Below are 6000 nucleotides of genomic sequence, written 5' to 3'. Positions count from 1 at the left end.
AAGCTAAATGTCGAAGTCCACGCGAAACTACTAGCGAGACTGAAGTCTCTCTGCAAAACATAAATTAAGCAAACGTGAGTACAAAAGTACCCAGCAAGACTTACAACAGAACTAGCTACATATGCATCGGTATCAACAGGGGGTGGTGGAGTTTAACTGCAGCAAGCCAGCTTTGACTCGGTGGCTATCTTAAACTACGACTGCAAGTAACTCTTTTGAGGTGGCGCACACGAGTCCACATATTCACCATATCAATACACCACTATGGATCCGCTCCCGTCTCCCTACGAGAACGCCATCCATAGGGCTCACGCTTATCTTGCGCATTTTAGAGTATCCACTTTCACTTGTCTATGAACTGTTATAGGCAACCCAAAAGTCCTTTACCGCGGATTCGGCTATTCGAATAGTTTTATACCCTGCAGGGGTGTACTTCGTCACACATGTTTCCACCACTTAGTGTCTGCACACGACATGTGCTCGGCAGACTTCAAGCGAAAGCTGACGTGGGTGTAGACCACGACCTGACTAACCGCACAACTCTCTATTCCAGGTTTATCGCCTATTCGGGTTCCATCCGCGAGGAGATCCGGCCGGAGTTTTGCTCACAGCCCCAAACGATGTGTGCAGGGTTCCCGAGACACCAAACGGGCGCCCCGTACACCGTGCCACGGTGTATCTACCGCATCATAGCCCACCCCTAGGGTCAGCGCTACGCACGGCCGCCAACACATATCCTATAAACACCAGAAACTAGTTGCAACTCCTGGACAAAGGACGAGAGGGGTCAGTAAGTCGAGCGGGGTCATATTTCAGGGCCCAATGTGTGGTAGTAGCTGTTTCATGGATCACAAACACAGAACTCAGTTCCTAAGAACGGTTTCAATGAGACAACCCACCATGTACTCCTACATGGCCTCTCACCGCTACCTTTACCAAATCGTGTTCACACACTTAGCTCACACACAGTAGGACATGTTCACAACTTTCCAATTCATCCCCGATGAATCAGACCTGACACAACTCTAAGCAATAGCAGGCATGAAAAGCAAACATGAATGAGTAGGCACATCAGGGCTCAAACAACTCCTACTCATGCTAGTGGGTTTCATCTATTTACTATGGCAATGACAGGTCATGCAAAGGAAAGGGGTTCGACTATCGCAGCATGTAACAGTTGAATCGTTGTTGTCCTAATGCAGTAAAAGAGAGCAGGAGCGAGAGAGTGGGTTTGTATCGGAATGAACAAGGGGGTTTTGCTTGCCTGGCACTCCTAAAGATAATTATAGTTCTTCATCGGTGTCATCGATCTCATCGTCGAAACCACGTCTATCGAGAGGGGACAAATACCGGCAACAGAGAAAGAAACACAATCAATGCAATGGACAATATGATGCATGATCATGACATGTCAATATGATGTGGTTTGAGCTAATGCAACTAGCAACATGTTAAATGGAGTTGGTTTGAACCCTAGGTTCAAATTCAAACTCCATATGTGAGAGTTTAAATTCCATTTATATGAATTGGCCTAAAAAGCAGCCGTAAGTTGTTCTAACATGCATGAAAAATGCCATAAACCGATTCCTGGAATTTTTCTAATAACTTTTTGTATATAGATTATTTCATTCTGAGCTACAGTTGATTTTATATGATTTTTAGAAGTTAATAACATTTTCTTGAATTTCCTGAATAGAAATAAATCCAGAAATTACATTATTGCATCAGCATTTCGTCATGCTGACCTCAACAGGTCAACAGGCGCCATCCATGTCAAACCTGACCAGTGGGGTCCATTGGTCAGTGACCCAGTGCATCCTAGGTCAATGACAGGTGGGTCCTGCTGGGTTATAAACTAAACAAAACAGAAAATAAGCCCGGTGTTAATTAGGCATGGGGCCCTCGTGTCAGTGAGAGAGGGGGTTAATTAGTCGGGGTCATTAGCGGCTAATGACGTGCCACGTCATCCAAAACGGCGGTTAGCCGCCGGCGCTAAACAATACACGACGGGGTTGCCCGTCCGGCCAACTCCAGCGACGGGAGCTCGCGCGGCTGGGCTCTATGGAAGCAGCGCGTCGAGGCGCGTCGAATGGTGCAAGTGGCAGCTGTAGGGGAGGGCTGTAGCGTCGCCGGCGTCGAAGTGGGCGGCGACGGCGCTCGGGTACACACGGGCAGCGGTGCTACGGGGCACGGGCGACCTGGCAAAAGGGATAGGCGGCCTCCTGGAAGCACCAAGAGCTCATTGCCATGCCCAGCAATGATGGGCGCGGGCTGCAGTGGCGGCGCACGACAAGGCAGGCGGCGGCGAGCTTCGGCCGCGGTGGCCGGCAGGGTTAGAGGAAGGAATTGAGTGGGAGGAGAGACGGGTTGGGAGCAGAAGCTCACGGCGATCATGTAGGGAAGGTCAGCGAGCTCGGGAAGGCGCCGGAGCAAGCGGGGCAGCGAGGGGGATCTCCGGCGTCCGACAGCGAGGATGAGGATGATGGCGTCGCTTCGGGCGTTCTGCGGGCGCGTGCTTCGTCTTGGGGCTCCGTGGCGTCGAGGCGGAGCCTCTGGACATCATGGAGAGGCGAGGGAGAGGCGATGGCCGCGGTTGCGCTCGTCGGCGGCGACGACAGCGCTCGATGGTTTACATGCGAGAGAGCCAGAGGAGGAGGGGAGCTCGGGGAGAGGTTGAGAGGGCCTGGGGGGCGCGTGGCGTCTCCAGTGCGACGTCGGGGAGGCGGCAGCAAGCAGGAGGTGGCCAGGCACGACGTTGGCGCTCGCCACCGAGCTGCTTCATGGCTGGCAAGGAAGAAGACAAGCGTGCCCCTGGTGGGCTGGGCCAGCCAGCTGGGCCGGCCTTGGTGGGTGCACAGGTAGGTGGCCAGGTAAGTGTTCTCTCTCTCTCTTTTCTAAATTGTTTCTGTTTTCTATTTTTCTGCAATTGTTTGGACTTAATTAAAATGCTAAGACATTTCCAAAAATCATGAAACTAATCATGGCTACTGTTTATAATATATCCAACAGTAAACATTTTAGTTTATGATTATTTGAGCATTTAAAATATTTTATAGCATTTAAATGCCCAAATGCAAATATAATATGATTTAATTCGGAGCCCAAATATGTCATGGAAAAATGTGCAACACCTCTGGTTATTGCTTCCAGCATTTTCCAGAAATGATGAACATTTTTTAAAACCATTTGGATTCACTGAGAATATTTTTAGTTGAACCTAGTGAATTTCATTTGGTGCTAGGGTTTCAACAATCCCCATTTCAAGTTTCTTTGGAATTAAAACATGATGGCATGAAGAACAAGCAAAGTCAAGCAAGGGCTGAACTGGGGCTGTGACAGCTCACCCCCACTAAACAAGAATCTCGTCCCGAGATTCAAGACGTGAGGTAAGAAGAAAGAAGGTCACAAACTATCATAGTCTTCTCGATCCAAGCTGCACCTCATAAGGTTGTTGATTCGTTGCATACGTTGATCTTGACATCCTCGCTTTTGAGATCTTCATCCACGCGATGACAACGGAAAGAAACCCTACTAGGATTGGTCTTCTTGAAGATCGAGCTATACAATATCACTCGCGGAATGAGATGTTGAAACATCTCGAGTTGAGACACAAAACACATCGAGAGGGATGGAAGAACAATGACAGGGTTTGATTTGGTGGGCAACAATTCCACGCTTAGAAAGATGGTGGATGGTGTCAAGGTGGGGAGGAAATAATTGCCATGATCCCGTAACGGGGCACCTTGGGAAAGGTGACTCGTTGGACTGTTCCCTTAAGTGGCAAAAAGAATTACTTTTGATCCATAGATCATTGAAACTCTTCATACCAGCTTAAGGCAAATTACAATTGATTGTTTGAAAGAGCTCGAAGAAATTGCATACTCGGACTAGGATGGATGATGTGGACTACCTTGTTGAAGACAACGCAATGGATGACTTTTGCTTATCACCGAAAATGGATGGGACCCATGACAGGACCACTCTTGAAGATGATCATGCATAGCAACTACCGAGAAGGCATCCCATGGGGAATTGGCACAATGGCGGTGCAAACTGGGAACAAAATGCAACTGTTGGGAAAGTTCCAACCATCGTATCTGCCTGAGATTCAGATCTGGTTAGTGCCAGGATATTCCAGACTTAGCATGTCCGAAAGAAAGTTTGCAACACAAATCTACGAGATGACGTTGCGAGATTCTCGGGATATGAACTACGATAGCAGGCTCCAAAACATGAGCCGGTTCTGCTACATACATGTGAGAAGGTTGTCCAAGACAAGAATAACCACGTAGTAGTCTTATAATAAAAACACTATCGAGTTCTAGTTGGGAACCATCATTGGGATAACGAAGTCTTGTGCATATCCGTCCGAGCCCTTCAGGGTTAGCGCATGAACTTCTTTTCTTTGAACAAATCAATCAGTGGCTTGGTGTGCTAGGAAATACCAATGGAATGGAGGTAGCTAATCTCTCAAGCCATAGTATACTTCGCACGTGCATGACTGACTTGGGATGATTCCCGAGGAAGCAAAAACTAACTTTCTCGAATTCACGACGGCAACTTGCACCTAATGCACGTGAACTTGGAGAAAGCCACTTCTTGCACCAAACATATACCTCATGAATGCAACATGAAGGCAATGGTTACAAAGTTCCCAATAGTAGCTTAATGTTCAACATGAATCATGGGGGAGACAAAATGTTGCTGATGGGCTCAACATCTACTCATCGGAGTTTCCATATCACTAGACTTCCACCATCATGTGAACACGGTGATAGCATTGGTCAGACCAAAAGATGTAATGGTGTTTGCTCGAGGGATCAACCACGAGTAAGACAACATTACGAACATCGTTGGTTCTGATTTGACATGACGATAGCCCATACTCAAGTCAAAGTTTTGACAAGACAATAAATCCAACAACTGATCACGAGGACCAATTGGTGAAGATATCATCTTTCTTCAACACATGCACACACACACAAAAAATATCCCTTAACATGAACTAGGACAGACAAGCTTTTATCTTCCAACTATCCAAGTTGTTGTTTAGCTTAACCAACTAGCTCAGGGGTATCCAACACCGATTCTTGGAGAAAAGGCGTGGCTACAAGAAACCAACTTGATCACGAACTCAACATAGCGGTCAGGTGACAACCTGGTAACACTTCCGAGAAGATATTCGGAAAATCACGAACCACCGATATGCCACTAAGCTCGAGAACAATCTTGCTTTTCAGGGCAAGGTGATATGATCAAATAAGCAAGGATAGACACAGTCCCAACTCTTGATTGAAGCGTGCACCAGGAAAATTGACTAGGTAGCAAGATTAATCTTAGAATGGTAGTTCAATAACCAACACGCTAAGAATGAGAATATTGTCCATTTACTACCAAGCAACGAGTTGCTCGGAGTATTGATTTCACACATCACGATTCACTTGTCGACATTCCGGTTACAATAACACGGGAACCGAGGAATGAAAAATGATGGTAAGAAGTATCACTGCGTCAAGAATGTATAAGAGATGGTGCAATTCTCATGACAATCCTGACATAAAGGGGGTAATACTCCAGGATAGAATAGAGCAAAAGCTGGATTGGCATTTGATCTGCAGAACTCAACTACTTTGACCCAATCCTGGATATGGATGAGGTACTGGAGTTTGTTTCTCCTAGTCATTCTGAAATAGAATGGCTTAACGGACCACAAGAATAATAAGCATCGATAACATGGATGCACAATTACTCCTGACTATCAATTGATAGGCAATGGTCGGAATACAAATGAAGAGGGACAACTCAAGAGGACTTATACCTTTCTGAGTTGTGGATGCATAGATTAATATGTCAAACCAAGTTCAACAAGTTTCTTCCAGATAACCCATGCAGGAAGGTAGGACTGGCAGAATCACAATTATGAATGGAGAACTCCTCAAGAGTACTCTGATTATGATATTTTGGTTCAAAGAACTTCTGCCTTAATGGTTCATGGTATTG

Source organism: Triticum urartu, chromosome 1 (assembly GCF_003073215.2).
Source record: "Triticum urartu cultivar G1812 chromosome 1, Tu2.1, whole genome shotgun sequence".
In the NCBI taxonomy this organism is placed as follows: domain Eukaryota; kingdom Viridiplantae; phylum Streptophyta; class Magnoliopsida; order Poales; family Poaceae; genus Triticum; species Triticum urartu.
This window is presented reverse-complemented; position numbering follows the sequence as displayed.